Here is a 21,308-nt window from a genome sequence, read left to right on the forward strand (position 1 = left end):
GCAGCAAGGAGACTGTTGTGGGATCTGGAAAATCAGTGAGGAAATTATTACTGAAGTTTGGAAAGATGGTAAATCACATTTTGCACTAGTGAAAAAACTCAGCAAAACTGTTGTCTGAGTGACTCAAATGTAGAAAGTGTAGCATATCATGGTAACTCTGACTTGACTAGTCCTTAGGTGAGAAAAGATTTCTCACCTAGCATGAGTTTTGTGGCTAAGGCCTCTCTAACACAGATTGATTGACAAGAGAACTTGGTACTGCCAAGGGTTGAATGTTTGTCCCCTCTAAAACTCTTACTGAAATTTAATTGTCTTTGTAACAACAGTATTAACCGGGGGTAGGGGGGACAGGGGAGGTAGTTCAGTGGTAGAGCACATGCTTGGCATACACGAGGCCCTGGATTCAATCTCCAGCATCCTGTCCTCCCACACACACACACACACACACACAAAAAAAAAAAAGAGGTTTTTCAGAGGTAATTAGGCCCTGAGGCTCTGAATGATACTGTTACTGTGGGAGTAGGTTCATTATAAAAGGGAGAGTTCCAGTCCTTTTCTCTTGTACCTATTCTCTTTGCCCTTCTGCCATGTGATGCCTTTGTCATATTATAATGTAGCAAATGGCACATATGTTGCAGGGCACGGTGGCACACACCTGCCTGCTTGGGAGGCTGAGGCAAGAGGATCACAAGTTCGAGGCCAGCCTAGGTAACTTAGATGCTTAGGCAACTTTATGTGACTCAAAGAATAAAAAGAGCTGGGATGTAACTCAGGGTAAGGCACCTCTGGGTTCAATCGTTACTACTAAACAAAAACAAAAATGGTACATATGTTATGGTGTAGCATGAGGTCTTTGCCTGATGCTGGCACCTTGATGTTGAAGTTCCCAGACACCAAATCCATGAAAAATAATTTTTTGTCCAGTGTCTAGCCAGGTGCGGTGGCACACACCTGTAATCCCAGCAACTCAGGAGGCTGAGGCAGGAGGATCATAAGTTTGAGGCCAGCATGGGCAATTTAGGAAGATCCTATCTCAAAATAAATAAAAATAAAAAGTGTTGGGGACAAAACTTAGAGGTAGAATGTTTCTGGATTTAATCCCTAGTAAAACACACACACACACACACACACACACAAACTTGTTTAGTCTCTGGTATTCTGCTATAGTAGTGCAAAAAGGACTGAGATATAGACAAAATAATTTTAAGTTTTCTGAGTCTTGACACAAAGAAACAGGAAAATGTGTGTATTTATACAACAGTGATACAAAAATTTGATTGGAAGACAAAAATATGTAACCTAGTGGTAATAAAAAGGAGGAAACTTGGGAAGGTCTATTTGTTCAAGTTCTTCTTGGTGTCTCCATATTCTTTCCTCTGGGGATAGATTAACTTTAGGGGAAGATCAGCTAAGTTTTATGAACTGCTTTAAGGGAAAATGGCCAGGGGAGGTCAGAGAGCCCTTTCTATTTCTGCTGTTTTCTCTAAGGCCAAAGTGCCACACTGGGGTATGATGTACTAACCTCAGGCAGTCACCAATAACCTCGCCTCTCAGTACCTCCTTCATCGAAGCCAGCAACCGTGACCCAAGCAAAGGCGTGATAAGCACTTGCCCATTGTGACTGGTGGCTTTTTCTTTGGGGATCTAAGCCATTGTGTTTTGAGGAAATCAGAGCAGCAGTGTGAAGAGGTCTACATGGAAAAGAAGAAGGACCAGTGGCAGCATCCATTCCCAGTGATGGGAGTGAGGTAGTTTCAAATTTTCCAGCCACCCTAGAGCCACAACCAACACCACCAGAAGCAGAGATATTTGGCCAGCTCAGAGAATCAAGAGAAATAATGACTCGTTGTTGTTGCATTAAGACAGGAGGTTTGGGGTGGTTTAATAGATAGTTGAAACATTAACAAATATGTGAATTTGTTATTGAAATGTGTTCCCTCAAAGTTCATATGTTGAAACCTTAACCCCCAATGTGACTATATTTGGACATAAGATTTCTGGAGAGGGAATTAAGGTTAAATGAATTCATAAGTGTGGGACCTTTATCTAATAAGACTGGTGTCCTTATAAGAAGAGAGAGAGACACACAAAGGTCTTTCTCTCTGCATGCACACCTGCAGAAAAAGCAACGTGAAGACACAGGGAGAGGACAGTCATGTACAAGAAAGGAAGAGTCTTCACCACAAACCTTCCTCGATGGCTCCTTGATCTTGAACTTCTTATAGACTCCAGAGCTGTGGGAAAATACATTCCTGTTATTTAAGCCAGGCTATGGCATTGAGTTATGGCAGCATGTGCTGACAAACATACTGACTAAGGAGATTTCCAGGCAGAATGTTTAGTGTGTTCATTAATTTTAATTTTAACTGTATATGATAAATATAGGAAGAGTTGAATTAAAGAAGCAACAGTTTACAAGCAGAATTTATGAGAAATAAGAAATCCCATGCAAGCACAATGGCAGTTGCTTGTAATCCCAATCAATTCAGGAGGCTGAGGCAGGAGGATCACAAGTTCAAGGTCAGCCTTAGTAACTTAGCCAGGCCCTACACAACTTAGTGAGGACCTGTCTCAAGATAAAAAATAAAAAAGGGTTGGGAATGTAGCTCAGTATAAAGTACCCCTGGGTTGAATCCAAAGAAGGAGGAGGAGGAAGAGGAGGGGGAGGAGGGGGAGGAGGAACATCTAAGGAGCTTCATCCATATTTGGATCAGATCAACAGATGCTGAACTCTGATCCTAAAACTATAATTGGATGACAGTTTTGAGACTCTTAGGTGTATTCTGCATGAGAGTATGAGTTTGAACTGTTCCTGGAATCACCCTCTTTCTGACACCCACTACAAGGTCAGAGTCCTTCTCAAAATCACCTTAGATTTGACAATTCACTGGAAGAGTTCAAAGAAATCACTGAGCACTGTTGTACTCATGGTTACAGTTTATTATAGGAAAGGGTGCAGATTAACATGAGCTAAAGGAATAGGGAAGAGCTAGAGAAAGTAGTTAATGCAGAACTTCCCTTGTCTTCTCTCTAGGAGTCAGGATATGTTACTTTCCCTAGCATCTCTGTGTGATGATATGTATGGAATTTTGATAACCAAGGAAGCTTACCCAAACCTTCAAGTTCAAATATTTTATTGGGGCTCAATTGCATAGGCATGATTTATTTCCATGTAGTCAATCTCAGTCTTTAGCCCCTCAGGGAGTGACCCAAATCCCCCAACCTCACATTGTTGATCTTTCTGATGTGGCAAGCCCCATACCATAGCACTATTGCATGTGGTCAGCCACCACCCTAAATCACATGTTGCTCTTTGTCTAACACAGGGCCCAAAGAGAAAGAAAAACCTTAAAGGAAACTTCCCAGATGTTAAGGGCAAAGCCAAAACTTTTTCTGAGCAAAGTTAAGTTCTACTACTCAGAGAGGAATGTAAATAGTTATATAGAGGATGAGCTGTGAGAGGTTAAATATTTCCACAAATTCTTCACAGCAACTCCCATTAAGAATCTGGACTGACAGCATACCAGATATGAGGCATGCATACTCATGTTTATAGCAGCACAATTCCCAATAGTCAAGTTATGGAACCAGCCTAAGTGTCCATCAACAGATGAATAGATGAAGAAAATGTGGTATATATACACCATAGAGTTTTACTCAGCTATAAAGAAGAATGGAAATTATGTCATTTGCTGGAAAATGGATGGAGCTATAGAACATAATGCTGAATGAAGTAAGCCAAACTCAGAAAGTCAAGAGTCATGTGTTTTCTTTCATATGTGAAAACTAGAGAGAGAGAGAAAAAAAGACACAAAAAAATGTTTGTGTGGGGGGATCTCATGAAAATAGAAGAGAGACCAGTTGAGTAGAGGAAGGGGCCAGGGAGAGTGAGAAGCGGGAAGTGGGGAAATGGCCATTATCTCAGAGAACCCACCAAGGCCAAAAATGTGAAGGTCTTTTCTCCAGGACCATGCAACTTATGCTCAGAAAAAGCCTGTCATTTCTTGCTACCTGGTAGATACCTTGTTGCTGGCCTCCTGAGAGAGAGAGAGAGAGAGAGAGAGAGCGAGAGAAAGGGTGGAGATGGGAAAACCAGTAGCCATCTTCTTTCTTAATCATCCTAATGCAAAGTCACTGGATAATCTTTTCAATGCCTCATTTAAAATATGAACAGAGGCCCTAAGCAATTTAATGCGACCCTGTCTCAAAATTTAAAAGTAGAGGGCTTTGGGGATGTGGCTCATTTGTTAAGCACCCATGGGTTCAATCCCTGGTACCAAAAAAATTAAAAATATGAACAGAGGCTGGGGAGGGAAGGGATGGAGGGTTGATTGATGAGTTAAATGTTATAGTTGGATAGGCAGAATAAGTTCTGGGGTTCTATTACACAGTAGGGTGACTAGAGATAACAATAGTGTATTTTCAAAATAACTAGAAGAGAGAATTTAAAATATTTTCACCACAATGAAATCATCAATGTCAGAAAGGAAAGATATATTAATTGCCCTGGTTTGATCATTAGGAAATGTATTTATGTATCAAAATATTACACTGAACCTATAAATATCTACAATTATATATCAATAAAGAATAAAACAAGATGAAATCAACCCAGATGCCCATCAAGAAATTGTGGAATTTATATACAATGGGAGTTCTACTCATCCATAAAAAAAGAATGAAATTATGGTATTCGCTGGTAAATGGATGGAAATGGAGAATATCATGCTAAGTGAAATAAGCTAAACTCAGAAACTCAAAGGTCAAATGTTTTCTATCAAACGTGGGAGCTAAAGTAAAATAAAGGAAAGTAAGAGGGAAGGTAGGATAACATAAAGAACCAATCAAATATATATTAATAGAGGAGCAAAAGGAAGTCTAGTAGTGTTGTAGGGACAAGGCACCAAGACAGCAGGAAACAGTTTTATTTGGCTGCAGCCAGGTTCAGAAGGCACAGCTTTTGCTGTAATCGATCAATCCCCTGGACCCCGAGTTCAGGTAGTTTCAGAGTTTTATACCCAGCATGTAAGGGGAGAGGCTCAGAAGTTCACAGTGTGCAGAAGTTCACATAAAAGCAGCTTTTCCTTTCACTGTTTTGGGCAAGTTAACCCTTCAAGGACAACACCTGAGAAGGGGAGAGCTTCTTCTCTCTCCTCTTTCCTCCCTCTGCCAGCTGTTACATGAAGCCCAATTGGTAATTTATCTTAAAAATGTAGACATCTCTGTGAAGCCCAGCTCAAGGCCAGAGGCCTTGTTTGTTCATTTCTACAAAGTACTATACTGGATTCGTTTGTGAAAAACTAGTAAGGGGATGTCCAGCACCTGGAGTGCTGGTATCTTCCCTGTTTTACTTGGCCGGCCAGTGGCCAAGTAAAACAGGGCAACATGAAAATAGGAAGTTTATCTGCACTGAACTCTTTTGCAGAGACTTTTTTGCTGACAGTACTAAAATCAGCCATGGTGAAGATTTCTGGAGAAGCCCAGTTAAGATTTTTCTGTGGAGAAGGGAGGTGCCCCTTCAGTAGAGTACAGGAAGGAGAATGGGAGAGGAGAGGGAGGAGGAGAGGGAGGAGGAGAGGGAAAAGAGAGGGTCATGAACTGAAATTAATTGCCATGCATGTGAGAATTGTCAGAGTGAACCCATCTATTATGTATAACTATAAAACTCTAATGAAAAAAGCAAAAGAATAAAAAAAATTAAATAATATGAAAATACCTTAGTGAACAATCCTGCTAAAAATATGAAAAAACCTTAGTGAAAAATCCTGCTAAATGCTTAATTCTTTTGTCTTATTTCAAAGGTGAATACAACACTGACCAATATAGGTGTTTTTTGCAGACAGTATTTTATTGGGTATTATTTTTTAATCATTTGTGCAATCTCTACCTTTTAGTTGCTCTGTTAAGTGCATTTACACTTAATGTAATTATTACTATGGTTGGCTTTAAGTATATTATCTTCTTAATTTTTTTTTTCCTTTTTGTTGCCTTTTTTCTTTCTTTTCTCCTCTTTCATGCCTCCTTTTTTTCCTTCAGGATCGAATCAGGGCAGGCATGTTCTCTACCTCAGAGCCACCTCCCTAGCCTTCTATTTGATTGAATACTTTTTAGTATTCAATTTCATCTTTTCTATTGTCTGTTAGTTGTAACTTTGTTTTTCTGTTTTTAGTAGTTGCTGTAGGGTTTATAATATACATCTCTACTTTACCACGGTCTATCTTGAAATGGTATTATTTCCTCCATATAAAATGCAAGTGTGCTTTAATTTCCACCTTTTTGTCCTTTGTTGTCAAATTTCTACTTCCATCTACCTTATAAACACCACAATATATTGTTATTAGTTTTGCTTTATATAGTCAAAAAATCCTCTAAAGAAATTTAAAATAAGAGGTAAAAGGCTTTTATATTTACCCACTTTAAACGTTACCATTATTTCCCTTTTTTGCTCCTTTGTATAATTCCAAGTTTTCCCATACCTGGTGGAACATGTTCCTTAATTATTCGAAAAAAAAATTTAAGTTTTTGTTTAACAGAAAAATACTTTTATTTTGCTTTCATTTTGAAGAATATTTTTATTGATTTTTTTTTTTTTCCTTTAGGACTTTGAAACTGTTGATCCTCTGTCTGCTGGCTTTTATAATTTCACTTTAAGATTTTCTTCCTACTTTTAAATTTGAGCCACTTGACCAGTTCGATAACAATGTGCACAGTGTAGGTTTCTTTGTGCTTATTCTACTTGGGGTTCACTAAAATCCTTGGATTTGAATTTGTGAGTGGATGTTTTTCATCAAATTTTATTTTCAAATATTTCTGGACCATTTTCTCTCTTTTTCTAGGTTTTCTGTTGTAACAGGATTCTGAGATTTTAGTTTTTTAATATTTCTAGTTTTTACGTCTTTGTCTTTAAATTCATTGATCTTTACTTCTACAGAATCTACTCTACTGCTAATACTATCCAATGAACGTTTCAGATACTACTTCAGTGTTTGTGGGGGACTCAAATTTCTAGTGATCTTGTATACCTATTTACACTCAAGAATGGGACACACACACACACAAAAAAAATGCTGACTGGGAGCTCTGTATTTGTGAACTAGTTTGTCGACTTTGTCATATAGCAGTCATGCGAGGCAATGATCATTATCTCAGGGAACCCACACAGACTAAAGTGGGACAATAAATTTATTTCTCTAAGACAATAAATTTATTCAGGGAAGAAGTCTCTAATTTCTTGCCTACTTATAGATACCTTGCGGCTGGCCCTTTGAGAAAGAGAAAGGGGTGGAGATGAAAAGCCCAATAACCATCCTAGGGCAAAGAAAAGTCATGAGTCCTGATGACAGACCCAGACTTCCAGATCATCTTTTCAGTGCCTCATTTAAATATATGAGCAGATAATCAAGAATTACCAGTTATCTGCTTTTCCATCAGTGTTATCTTCAGTGTCAGCCTTCTGTCCATTATAACAAGTACCTAAAATAATCAAACTATAATTCTTCTGTGAGAAATTTTATTTTGATTCACTATTTTAGTTTCTGCCCATGATGGATTGGCCCCATTGCTTTGGGCCTGCGGCAGCACATCGTGGTGGAATTGTGGAGCAGAACAGAACTGCACACCTCATGGCCAGGAAGCAAAAGAGAGAGGGAGGAAGGAGTCGGAGTTCCACAATCCCCTTCAAGGGCACAACCCCAGTGACCCACAGTCCTCCCAGGAGTCCCTAACTCTTAAACGTTTCACTACCTCCAATACTGCCAGGCTGGGAACCAATCCTTTGGGGAACATTCCAGATCTAAATTCCCACAGCTCTACGTCTCATACCTGTCCATCCATGTGTGTCCAAGTGTTTGATCCCAAAGTTCTCCAAGGCTCTGTCAGTCAAATAATCTTTCTTCTTGCCCAAACTGTCCTCTAGAAACCCTGTATGCTTTGCCTCCCTTTGCCTCTCCATCAGTGAGCACTCCTCTGTGCAGGTTGCATCATATTGCATTGGGGTTTTTGTTTTTGAGGTGGTGAGGACTGAACCCCTGGGCACTCTGACACTGAGCTACATCTGCAGTTCCACTTTTTTCTTCTTCTTCTTCTTCTTCTTTTTTTTTTTTTTACTTATCAGCTATGATTATAGAGGAGTCTCAAGATAAAAATAAGAATAAACAAGTAGATCAACTATTTTTAATGAAAAGTGTTTGGGCACAGTAAGATCTTTTTTGCAGAGGGTCAAAAGCATCTTAAGATTATAGTTAAATCAAAGACAAATACTTTGCAATAATGTAAGAAAGCAATATTCTATATGAAATCTTATGTGCTAAGTTATTAATTCTTTCTTTACCATCTGCTAGTTATATGATTCAGGACAAATTATTTGATCCCTCAGAGCCTCAGTTTCCTCTCTCTTAAATGTGATTATTAAATGTTAAGAGCACATACAGTGTGTTCCATTTTTGCTTTGAAATGAATAAGCAAAAGATAGCAAGTAGTGAATTTTCATTAAGTCTGGTCTTCTTTGGTATAAGTAATGTTGCAGAGAAAATTGGGGACCATTTTACTTAATGACATCTTATTTATTAGGGGGATCTATTGCAAAGAAAAGAGCATTTTCTTTTTCATGGGCTTTAGTCTATTGTCTGGTTAAGTTTTGTCTTTTAAAACCTATTATTTCTTTCTCTTCTCAAGAATTTTCTCCTTTCTTCTTTCTGCTTCACAAGCCTTACTTTTTTGAAAAGAAGGTAAATGAAGCATGTCAGCCATGGTCCCAGCAGGAAGCTGACTTCACTTCAACAAGTTCCAAAGAAGGGACTTTTGTAAGGAACTTCCTTCAGAGGTGTGGATAGGGAACAAACAAAGGCTATTGAGATACTCAGAGTCTAGCAATAGAGGCAGGCCATTACCACATCAAGGGCAAAAGAGACAAGGGGGAGGGAAGAGAATTCCTGGAGATCAGTGACAATAAAGTGTGGAGGAGCCATCCAGCAGAATCTATTGTGGGGGGATGCAGCGGCAATCAGAGACTTAACAAAAGAGAGAGTAAGATGGAAAGAAGTAACCCAATAGAAAGCCACCTTCTGATCTCCTACGAGGGCTTCCCATTGGTTACTGGAAGCCAGTTGTCAAGGGAACTTGGGAGATGTAGTCCATAGTGGCCAGGATCCCAGGGGCCCTCAGCAGTGCCCAGAGAACATCTCACAGGACAAAAGAAGAATGAGCAATAAAATTCTAAGAAATATCTGTTGCAAAACTTGGGCAGGGGGAGCAGGTGAAATCAAGATGTGTGAAAAGTCTAAACATTCTCAAAGATATAAAGTGACTAAAATAAAAAGCCAAAAGCCATCTTGTGAAAAAAAAGTTCTTTACTTTTTATGCTTATCATATGTAGAAATAGATGAGAATGGAAATGTAAGCATTTCCAATTATAAAATAAGATTATTTCATATTGCATACTTCATGCCTTCAGGTAACTCCTAATTTATCACCTCAGTGATGGAACCAGTTGCCACTGGGCGGGGATGGGGAGCAGGAGCGAAACATCTCTGAACTAGTAGAACTGACCAAGCTTAGGCACCAAGCAACAGTATCTACTCTACTGCTAATCCTATCCAATGAACGTTTCTTTTCAGATACTATCTTCAATGTTTATGGAAGACTCAGATTTTTCAATGTGTGCATGTGTGCAATTCCAGCAGATGTCCTTGCCTTGTCATGGATGCCTCTAAGGATTTACTTAAAAATTCAGATGACATGGATTTATTCAGTGTCTGCTGAGAAATCCACTGTGCCTTTAGTTATAAGTTCGAGATGACACTTAGTTTAACATATCCTGGAAGTGAGACAATTTACTCTTCACATTTACTTAAAGCTTAATGGAATGCCAGGATGTTTTCTCCTTTGTCAATATAAAAGACTTATTATATAGTATTTTATCCAAAAATCTGTCCCACTTTACAAAGTTGTGGCTGACATTTTGGTGCTTTATATCCAGTATCAATGTCTATTAAGTAGTGTATCTATGGCTTCTTCCAGAAATCAATAGATGGGATTCAGAAGGTTGTGAAAATCCTAAAATAGACTGTAAAATGTTTGGTGTTCATTCACTTTTATGAGAGAAAAAAAACCCTACTATTCCCATAATTATCCAAAAGCTGTGTCTTCCTCTGCCTCTAAATCAATTAGCACTCCTCTACCTCCTTTTCATCCATGAACAGCCTTTCTACCTTTTATTTCATCATTTCAGATTATATGTTCTTCATTAGTTTTCATTACAAAAAAGTCTCAAGGGAAAAAAAGATAAACAAGTGTGATCAACAGTTTCTAATGTTAAGGACCATGGCTGGATATAAATGTTCCAAAAGTAATACACAGGTGAAAAATGAAAGAGCTGATAAAAGGGATTTTTTTTTTCTAAATATAAAATTAAATGTATAACAAAGATGCCCTCCCTGGCAGACCTGATGGCTGGCCTTATGTTGCTTTTGGTGAGAGAGTTTTGGTTATAAAAAAGGACAAAGCAAGATAATATTTTTCTAGAATATAATGGTTTGTCCTCAAAAAGGATGATCTCATGATCCTGGATTTTGACCCTTTCTCTTATTGAGAGTTTCATCCTAATTATTCACCATTTACATGATTGTAGGACCATACTCTTCAGTCTGCCAAGATGATCACAGGCAGTCATTTTTATTCTTATTTGTTCTAATTAGTTATACATGACAGTAGAATATACTTTGACACATCATACATAAATGGAGTATAACTTCTCATTCTTCGGTTGTACATGGTGTAGAATCATACCAGTCATGTAGTCATATATGCACATAGAGTAATACTGTTCAATTCATTCTACTATCCTTCCTACCCCTATACCCCTCCCCTCCCTTCATTCCCCTCTGCCCAATCCAGAGTAACTCTCTTCTTCCCTAGCCTGCCCCCCTTATTGTAAATTAGCATCCACATATCAGAGAAAACATTAGGCCTTTGTTTGGGGGGATTGGCTTATTTCACTTAGCATGATATTTTTCAGCTCCATTAATTTACTAGTGAATGCCATAATTTCATTCTTCTTTAAAATTGAGTAACATTCTATTGTGTATATATACCACACTTTCTTTATCCAGTCATCTGTTGAAGGGCATCTAGATTGATTCCATAGTTGAGCTATTGTGAGTTGAGCTGCTATAAATATTGATGTGACTGCATCACTATAGTATGCTGATTTGTGGGGGGCACCAGGGATCGAACTCAGGGGCACTCAACCACTGAGCCACATCCATAGCCCTATTTTGTATTTTTTTATTTAGAGATAAGGTCTTACCGAGTTGCTAAGCGCCTCGGCATTGCTGAGTCTGGCTTTGAATTCTCGATCCTCCTGCCTCAGGCTCCCAAGCCGCTGGGATTCCAGGTGTGTGCTACCATGCCCAGCTAGTATGCTGATTTTAAATCTTTTGATTTTAAGTCTGAGGAGTGGAATAACTGGTTCAAATGGTGGTTCCATTCCAAGTTTTTTGAGGTATCTCCATACCACTTTCCATAGTGGTTGTACCTATTTGTAGGTCCATAAGCAATGTATGAGTGTACCTTCCCCACCCCATCCTTGCCAACATTTATTGTTTCTTGTATTCTTGGTAATTGTTACAGGCAGTCTTATTGATAAAAGAGTGATACAGCGTCCTAGGTGCATTGATAAGAAGTAATCATTTCCTGATTTGGCAAGTATTGCATAGACACGAAGTAAGGAACACAATTGCCTATTAGAAGGGCCAGGCATGGTGGAGCACACCATGCTAATCCCAGCTACTTGAGAGGCTGTGGCAGGAGGATTGCAAGTTCAAGGCCAGCCTGGGCAATTTATTATGACCCTTTCTCAAAATAAAAAACAAAAGAAGGGACTGTGTAGCTCAGTGGTAGAGCACTTGACTCTGGATTCAATCCCCAGAACTGAAAAAGAAAACAACAACAACAAACCCTACTGGAAGTCAATGCCCCTATGAGGCAAGCAAATAGTATTGAACCAAAGAAATCACACTCCATCTGAAGGGGGCAGCCTTTCTCAACTCTACTTTTTGGATAAAAAATTACAATTTGTAGAAGTTGGCAACTAATTCAAAACATTTTAAAACACTACATGAGATGAACATATGTTTTGAGGGTGTATTTGGCCCAAGGGATGCCGGTTTGGGGCTCTGTGTAAAGTAGTCATTCCCAAGCCTGGCTGCAGATCAGAATCATCTGTGGAGCTTAAAAAACACAGATGCCCAGTCCCCTCTAGACTTGCTGAATCAAATCTCTGAGTGTGATGCTGATGCACAGCCAGGTTTGAGAATCATGAAAGAGAAGAACTGGTTGATGAAATAGCATTTACCATCCATAAAACTACAAAACTCAAAACACGATCTCAGGGAAGGAAGTCAGAAGACAAAGGGACAAACTGCCCCTATGGAAGAGCAACTATGGTGAAGACTTATAGGAATGTCTTTATGACGATGAAGAGTAGCTATGGTGAAGACTTATAGGAATGCCTTTTCACACATCCTCTCACACTTCAAATTCTGGTTTTCTGACCATTTTGCAGAGCTGCACTTTCCAATATGGTAGCCATGAGTTATATGCGGCTACTTAAATTTAAATGAAAATTAAAAATTAGGGCTGTGTATATAGTTCTGTGGTATAGCGTTTGCCTAGTATGTATAAAACACTGGGTTTGATCCTTTACATTGAAAAAAAATTAAATTTTTTTCAGTTCCTTAGTTGCAGGAGCCACATTTCAAGTTCTAAGCCACCCCATGTGGCTGGTGACTCCCATATGGGACAATATGGATATAAAACATGTCCAGCATTACAGGAAGTTCTGTTAGACATCCCAGGTATAGAGAATATATGTGAAAATCAAGAAAACTTTCAAGCCATTCATGTGGGATTCTGCTATTTCATAGGAATGGTCATTTCTGATGCAACATAGAACATTTTAAAATTAGCCACATAGGCTTAGGTCATTACACAGAGTGATGCTTACCCAAAGGCAGATTAATTAGTAAGAAATGGAGTTTTTTTTTTTAAGCAAAAAAGTATTTGTGCAATCACTGGACAAATGTTTATCCAGTACTTTCTAAATACCAAGCATTTTGTTCTTTGTGCTTTAAATTATCCGTGAAATCAAGTAAGGTTTAAAAATTGGCTTAGGTAGCTTCCAAGAGTTATCTTTCAAGGTCTGTTGAAAACCCTTAGTTTTCAGTTTAATTTTTCCTTTAATTCTATGGAATTTCCCTTAATACAACAGCTATTATCAGGTCAAGACATGTTATCTGGTATATGTTTTGTAGCTTAATGGTTAAAGGAAAGAAAAGAGGGCAGCAATGGCTTACAGCAAAGCTTTCTCTTTGTCAAAAAGTCTAACTTGAGGGCTGGGAATGTAGCTCAGTGGTAGAGCAGTTACCTCCCATGCATGAGGCCCTGGGTTCAATCACTGGTACTGGGAAGAAAAATAGTGTAACTTGCCTGGTGAGTTCTGGTCACCCATAACTAGTTGTAGAACATAACTTTCTTCCTAGCAGGGACCGTCAATACATACGTCCTACTCTTAGCCAAACTGTACTCAGTGGGATTAAAATATCCCAAAAGACAAAAGACAGGAAGATCTCTTTTGTTAAGGGCTTTGGATCTTGAGGTTAAGTATAAACTTTTAAATTTGTACAAAAAACTGGACTCTGGGGAAGTAGAATATCCTAAATTTAAAAAGCAGAGTTTTGGGTACCCCCCAAATAAAAATATTTTGGAGAAAGCATTGTTGAGTAATGTTAAGAAATGTTAACATTAACACATCTTTATGGAGATTCTGATTAAGGTAAGACTATGCTGAGTGATACATAGTTGTGGGACATGGGGTGAGAATAAAGGGGACACTGCAGGAGTGAAATGGCTTGGTGCCTGGAAGTCTCTTCTCCAGTCATGAACACTTAATGAATTCTTCAGGGGCATATGGATTAAATTTTAAAATGGCTCAACACGGTAAAATATTTTTTGTCTGTATTATAAATCTGATTGAGTATTTTATAGTCTCCATGTGGCTCTTGGGATGATAATAAAGGCTGGGGCTGCTTCTGGAATGCAGTAAATACTTGAGTCCTTATCTTTGTTTGTCTCTGATCAGGTTAAGGAGTCACTACTAAGGGACTTAATTCTGGTAATTTTGCTGATAGTCTCCTTTTATATTAGAAAGCGTGGTTATCTAATCTTAATCTAATAGTATGAGCTATCTCCTTTACAGGAATATTGGCCACGTCTATTGGCTCACCATCATCAATGAGTGTGTCACACTAAATAAGTGTGTGTAGTGACTTGAGTCTCTCTCTCTCGCTCTCTCTCTCTCTGTCTCTGTCTCTGTCTCTCTCTCTCTCTCTCTGTACAGGGGATTGAACCCAGGGTACATTACCACTGAGCCCTTTTTATTTTTTATTTTGGGTCTCACTAAGTTGCTTAGGGCCTCTCTAAGTTGCCCCAACTGGCCTTGAACTTTTGTTTCTTCTGCCTCAGGCTCCAAGTTACTGAGATTACAGGCTATGACCATAGCCCCCAGCTTGAGTCACTCTTTTACACACACTTACACACATGCATACACACATCTATCTATATCTGTAACATTTGACACATCAGATCCTGTGTTAGGTGATGGGAGCAAGAGATCAATAAGATGTAGACTTTGCCGTCGAGGAACTCATATTCTCAAAGGGGAATCCTGTGCGTGAATAAATAATGACAATACGAGGAGGCACAAGATCAAGGGATAACATCAGTACAGACAGGTGGAGATTATGGAAAGTAAGTTCTCTGTGTTGACTTCACAAGAGAGAGAAAGAACAAGGATAAAGAGTAGAGCGTGTGGTTAAATCCAAGGCAGCACTTGAAATGGGCTGAAGAAAGAACCTGAAATGAAGCCAGAAAAGAAGTAAATAGTGAATGGAAAGTAGATGCTCACACCCAGAAGTGCCTAGGATATAAAACCTGAAGAGGTGAGTTGAGGATTCTGTGTGGGTGAGAGAGGGCCGTCTTGGGGAATAGGGAACAGGAAGCCCGCCACAAAGAAGAACCTAGGCTTCATGTCAGGAGCCTGTCTCTCACACTGGCAAGTGCGTAGCTAACTGGTGAATTGGGAGAAGTGATGTGGAACAGCCCAAAATGCAGCAAGATTCCTTAAAAAAAATGGAGAAATAGAAACTCAGAGCAGTGGTTGAGGAGAAAGCCAGGAACAAGAGACAGGCAAGTGAGAAATGAAAGATGGAGACCAGGCAGAGATACACGCGAGAGTTTATTTGTCAGAGCTGACAAAGAAAAGGCTGGGGTTCTGGGACTTTTATGGGGCAGACTCAGGAATCAGAGCCAGGCAGGTCCTAAGGCGGTGGTTAAAGGTGGGGTTGGTATGAGGAGTGGTGAGCCTCTCTCAGAAAGGCCCTCAGGCGGGAAAGCGAGAAACTTTTTTCTTAAAACCCAGTCTGTCACTTAAGATGGCCCTCCAGATGCTAAGCAAGGACCTTAGAGTTGTTCATGCCTGTAATTCCAGCTACTCAGGAGGCTGAGGCAGGAGGAGTTGCCAGCCTCAGCAACTTAGCAAGACCTCTCTCAAAAAAATCTATTAATTGATTAAATTAAATAATCGGCTGGGATGAATCTATTAATCGATTAAATTAAATAAAGGGCTGAGGGTATAGCTTAGTGGTAAACTGCCCCTAGGCTCAATATCCAGAACACCCCCCCCACCACAAAAAAAAAAAAAAAAGGGAGAGAAAGACAGAGAGAGGGAGGGTGGGAGGGAGGGAGGGAGAGAAATAGAAGCAAAATCCTGCATTTTTTGGCTAAACTGCTTAGTGACATTTGTGACAGGTATATCTGGCCATGGGCAAATAGTCATCTTTGTATCAATACTACAAAAAGCAGTGATATTGGTAGTAATTGCAAAATACCATTATGGGTAGGGTAATAAGCTTAAACAAATCTTTAATATCTGAAAGTATCCTAAGCACTCTGGTTATTTATTCTCATGTGGAAAGCAAGAACTCTTGCTGAGAACTGTTTATTCCCTGTGTGGTCTGTCCCCACTACAGTTCATTTGGCTTTATGATATTGTCTAAGATGAAGAGTTCTCCAAAGTAGAACTTGTCCTTCAGGTGTAGTACTCAGCTTTTAATATCCCAATGTGAGTCCTTTTATCTGTTTAACTGGCAGCATTCAGGCAGTGTGCCTTGGCACTGTGCTTAAGCAGGGTGAGTTCTGATTCGTGGGTGTACTTCCTGTGTAACCCTGCTGTATTGAGAATAGGTTGGGATGTACACAGAGTGGAAGAATAAAATAAGGCAACTAAGTTTAACAGACATAAATTTGTGCTTTCAAGTTGACAAACTTTAAAATAGTCTTCTTGGATGACTATTCTAAAAACAACTTTAAATGCTTTCCATCAGATGTTTCTGGAGGAAAAAAGATTCACTTGGATATATAAGTTATGAACAGATTGTTAAGAAATCATCGGGAGCCTGGCACATTGTAAGTGCACACCTGTAATCTCAGCAGCTCAGGAGGCTGAGGCAGGAGGATCATGAGTTCAAAGGCAGCCTTAGCGACTTAGAGAGGCCCTAAGCAACTTAGTAAGACCATCACTCTAAATAAAAAATAAAAAGGGCTGGGGATGTGGCTCAGTGGTTAAGTGCCCCTGGGTTCAATCCCTGGTACCAAAAAAAGAAAAGAAAAAGAAATCATCCCGAGTATTTCAAGGTGTTCTTGCGCCAGGTCTTGCATTATTAGACCATGGTCAGATAGTGTTAGAATAATCAAATATCTTTCTTTTGAACTGTGCCCCCTCCCCCTAGAGATGGAAAACAGGGCACACATAGTGACAATGTTAAGGTACACCTAAATATAAGCACAAAATCATAACAAAATAAACCTGGAAGAGTTGAAAGCATGTTATTTTATAGCTTTGTGCTGGGGCAGTCCTGTTTGTGGTTGATGAGAAAAACCTAAGAAGCTGCCCTCATTTTCTCTCTGCTAGGTCAGGTGAAATGCGTCATGAGTGTCTGAACTCATCTTGCTTTCTGGGAAAGCAAGCATGAACCCCATCAAGTGAGGGGCAAGTAAAAATATTTAAAACTCTAGTAATGAAGGCTTCCTGACCTGTCTGCCCTTGGTATTTGCCTTTGTGGAAAAATGCTATGAAAAGTGTTTGTCCACGAACCAGACATGTATTAAACGACAGGCTCTATTCATCTGATGGATTTAGATCTGTGCAAAACTGTGGGTAGCTATACAGCACTTAGTTTTCAAAAAATACTTTTCTACGTACTATCTCAGTATAGGACCCAGGATATCCACCCCGGTACCCCTCACCCCGGTTTTTAGATGATAAAACTTTATTATGATTAATGGTAGTTAAGGGATTTTATTCATGGTCACACATTCAGGGCAGAATTGAGGTCAGACCCAGGTCCCTCGCCTCTCAGTAGTTCTACACCATTCACAGTAATGAGTCAGGCTTCATGGACAAAGCAGTCCAACGTCAGGGTCCATCAGTTCATGTGGCTGGTTCTGTACTCAGTCTGTGGCTACCCTGGCAGCCAGTCGAGCTGTCCTGGGAAATGGAAGATTCCCACTTGGGCCTATGGGGCTATTACCCATCCTCTTGCAGAGTCAGAATGTAGGGCCTTCTTGGCATGTACCCAAGTTTCTAGTGATGCGCCTGCACACAGAAAGCACCCTATGGATGTCTGAACAAAAAACGAAAATACTGCCAGGGCAGAAAGAAGACAGCTGGCCCAGCTTCTGGGCCACCAGGATTGTAGTCCTCAGCTGTTACCACTATAGCTAGACCTGCCTTCTGCCTGCTCAAGAGGCTGGAAGAATTCTTGGACACACATGAAGGAGAATAGTTTTTCTCATTAGCCCAATGAGAGTAATTTTGACCGGTCTGATTGCTGCACAAGTACTACCAGTCATGTGGGAAATGAAGGGCATCCATGATGGAAATTTTCATTCATTTAAAACTTTGGCTTTGTTTTGTCATTCCCAAGAGTCTGACTGTAAAGGTGAGATGAGAGAGCAAGGCCCTGCCAAGAAATTGATTTACAGTAGACTGCCTGCATGGTTGGGCCTAGGAGTTAGCCCTCACCCTCATGGGACAGCCCACCTGGAGGCTATGGGTGGTGTCTGCATCACCCACTCCACTAACAGGACTTGTCAAGGCATGTCTCCTCAGGGAAAGAGCTCACTGCAGCAGGAGGATTCTCCACCCCACCTCAGTTCGACTTCCCTTGTAACTTGCTGCTCCACTGTGCTACCTCATCCCTGGACCACCACCTGCCAAGCCATCTTGATAAAATATGCCCACGCTAATCACCCAGCTTTACCCCGTATAAGCAGAAAATTGCTCTGGAAGAAAAGCTGAAATACAGGGTAATTTCCAAGTTGCAAAGAGTTCTTTGACAGTTCTTCTCTAACTTCAAGATGGGACCCCCCCCCACACACACCTTTTATGTGGCATAGATAATTCTTCTTATAAATTCTTTTAGCTATGCAGGCATTATAATTTGTATCTTTTAAACTGCAACAATTCTTAGTAGACTCGTGGCATACAGTGATTGATTCGTGCATTCCAGCATAGGTCAATCTTTTCCTTTTTTCTTTCTTTAAAATTCCCTATGGAATGCTTCTGTGGATCCCATAAGAAGCATTTTGAAGGGCTGTTAGAAAATGGTCAGGTAGAGGAGGAAGGAGAAATTGTGCTTTTTAAAAAAAAAAATTCTTCATTTCTCACTGTGCTCATCTTAATTTCTAGGTCAGTGGATTTCCTTCAGGGAGTTTTGATTTTTAATTAAGAGAAAAAGCGTAAGCCTTACCCAAGGCCCCTAGTGCATGTATGATCCACTGTGGGAAGATCCCATGAAAATCAGTGTCATTTGAACCTCATAAGGCACCAGGCCACAAGAATACTACAACAACAAAACCTAGTTCTTTGTTGGGCCAGCAACCCTGGCCTGGTGGTGTGGGCAGGCCAGAAGTGGCTTCCATGCATGCCTCTGGCTCAGCCACATTAGCTCCAGCGGCTGTTCTTTTCTACTTTTCTACCAGTATTTTTTTTCCTTGAAAAACTGGGAAGCATTTGTGACTGAGTGTTTGTGTTTTGCACCTTGGCCTTGGTGGAAAGTTGTGGGAAGATTTCTTGGGACAGCATGCTGCTCACAGACCTGCACTGGCCAAGGAAGATACATTTATTTACCTTTGTGTATCACACAGGAAAAAGTGCTCAGGGGGCTCCCAACCACCCCCCCCAGAAGGAGTGTGGAATGCCCCCTGTGTTTCCAGCAGCAAGAACTAGAGCGTAGGGCGGAACACCTTGTGTTTGAGACTGTTGCTCCCTATGCCAACCAGGAACTGTGAATAGCTGGCAACGGGAGTGAGGCTGCTCATAACAAGCACCTTGTCTGGAGCCTGGAAGGCCTGTGGGTCTCTTTGTTTTTAGGGAGCCTCTGAGGAGTTGCCCACATCTAGTAGAATTCCTCAGGGGCTCTGGAAAAAAGAAAGAAAGAAACTCTGTTTTGTGCCCAGGGTTTGTGGCTTTGGTTTAGTGAACCACCTGACCTGGCCTACACTTTATCTTGTTCCCATCCTTTTATCCCCTCTCCCTCTGGGCCATCTACCTACAGAACTTTCTTTCCCACTTCTCTGCTCAGTGGCTCCCCTCACCTGCCCCTTCTGCACAGAGGCTGCCCTCACCTCCCCTCTGCTCAGAGGCAATCTAGCTCCTTCTGCTCAGTTTCCCTCCCACCAACGCTGTCACTCCTCCTCCCAGAGTTTCATACCCTGAGCTGACTCTGGATCCATACGTCTCCCTGGCCACTGTTGGCTCTCTACTTTCTATTTCCATGGGAGTGGACGCTCACATCACAGCACGGCTGCCCCTCCCTTCTACTCCAATGCCCCTCCAAGTGCCAGCAACCTTTTTTCTTCACATGCAGTCCAGTACAGAGGTCCTTGCTGTGCCCACCTAATATTGCTGCTAGGTGGGTAGCAAAGCATCTTGGCCAAAGCCAGGCATTAGAAGCTGCCTATGACTTCTGCCCAGGAATGACCAAAGTCAGGATATCCTGCCTTGTGGTATAAGCTAGTTCTGGAGTGAGTTAGGCTGCTAGAAAGAGAGAGGCTCACATTGGCCTTATTCCTTCCCAGGCACTGCCCCTCTTAGACTGACCCCTGGGAAGCTGCAGGTGAGGGTGGACATGGATAGGTATGGTGAGAGCAGGCGGAACCCTTCTTCCCTTTGGCAGAGTGAGGTGGCTAATCATGCATAGAGGGAAGCGAAACTTTTCCCTGGGAACTGGAGATCAAAGTAATTATGGACCCTGAGTCAGGGAGACTGAAAAGTTGAAATAGATAGGAAACAGAAAGCCTGCTTGGAGTGATTGGGGAAAAGAGGGCTTCACATAGGCTATGCAGAAAGGTAAAGTGGAGAAGGAAGCGCATCCTGAACCCAGTCCTCCAAGAGGCAGACTTGAAGATTGACACTTGGTGAGTTGGTCAGGGAATGTTGCTGCAATCAAATGTGGAAGAATTGGGCAGAGGGAGGAGCTGGGGTGAGAGGCAATCTCAGCAGAGGCCTCTCAATCTCATGGGGTGTCTGCAGCTGGGCTAACTCTTCAGAGTCCTCTTGAGTTGGATCTGTAGCCTGCCTCAGGAAGAGGCTGTGAGAGAGAGAGAGAGAGAGAACTAACAAAGAACTGTAGGGCCAGACAAGAAAAGATCGCCTCCACCATGTTCCCCTTTTTCTCCTTGGAAATTGTGACCACAGTGTTGTAGGTGGGAGGAGAGTGGTCTCACCAGGATTTTAACCCACTAGGGATGACAGAATGGAACCAAATTTCTCTTGTAACCTCAGGAAAATGAACAGATCGGACCACAAAGAAGTCTTAGACTTTATGATACGCTGATACAGGGAGCCACTACGTATTACCCAGGTTCCTGGCATTGGCTTGGCCCCAACCCCTTTTTCTCCAGCTGTCTGCACAACAGGTTCCTGGAAGATTGGCCACTTTCCAATTGTTTGAGGATCATTTGGGGATAAAGTCGAATCTGAATGGAACCTGAATGAACCCTTATAACACCCAGCTCTCAAGTGCTGGGATGTGAGCACAGAGAAAGTCATCCGCCCTGATTCATCCCCATTCTCCCCAAGGAACCTCCCAACCTCAGGTGTGATAAGGGAAAGGGCTGGACTGATGACTTGTCGTGTTATATTTTAATAATTGCCTCATTAATATCATCTAAATTTCTGGCTTCTCTTG

This window comes from Marmota flaviventris, chromosome 5 (assembly GCF_047511675.1).
Source record: "Marmota flaviventris isolate mMarFla1 chromosome 5, mMarFla1.hap1, whole genome shotgun sequence".
Taxonomy (NCBI): domain Eukaryota; kingdom Metazoa; phylum Chordata; class Mammalia; order Rodentia; family Sciuridae; genus Marmota; species Marmota flaviventris.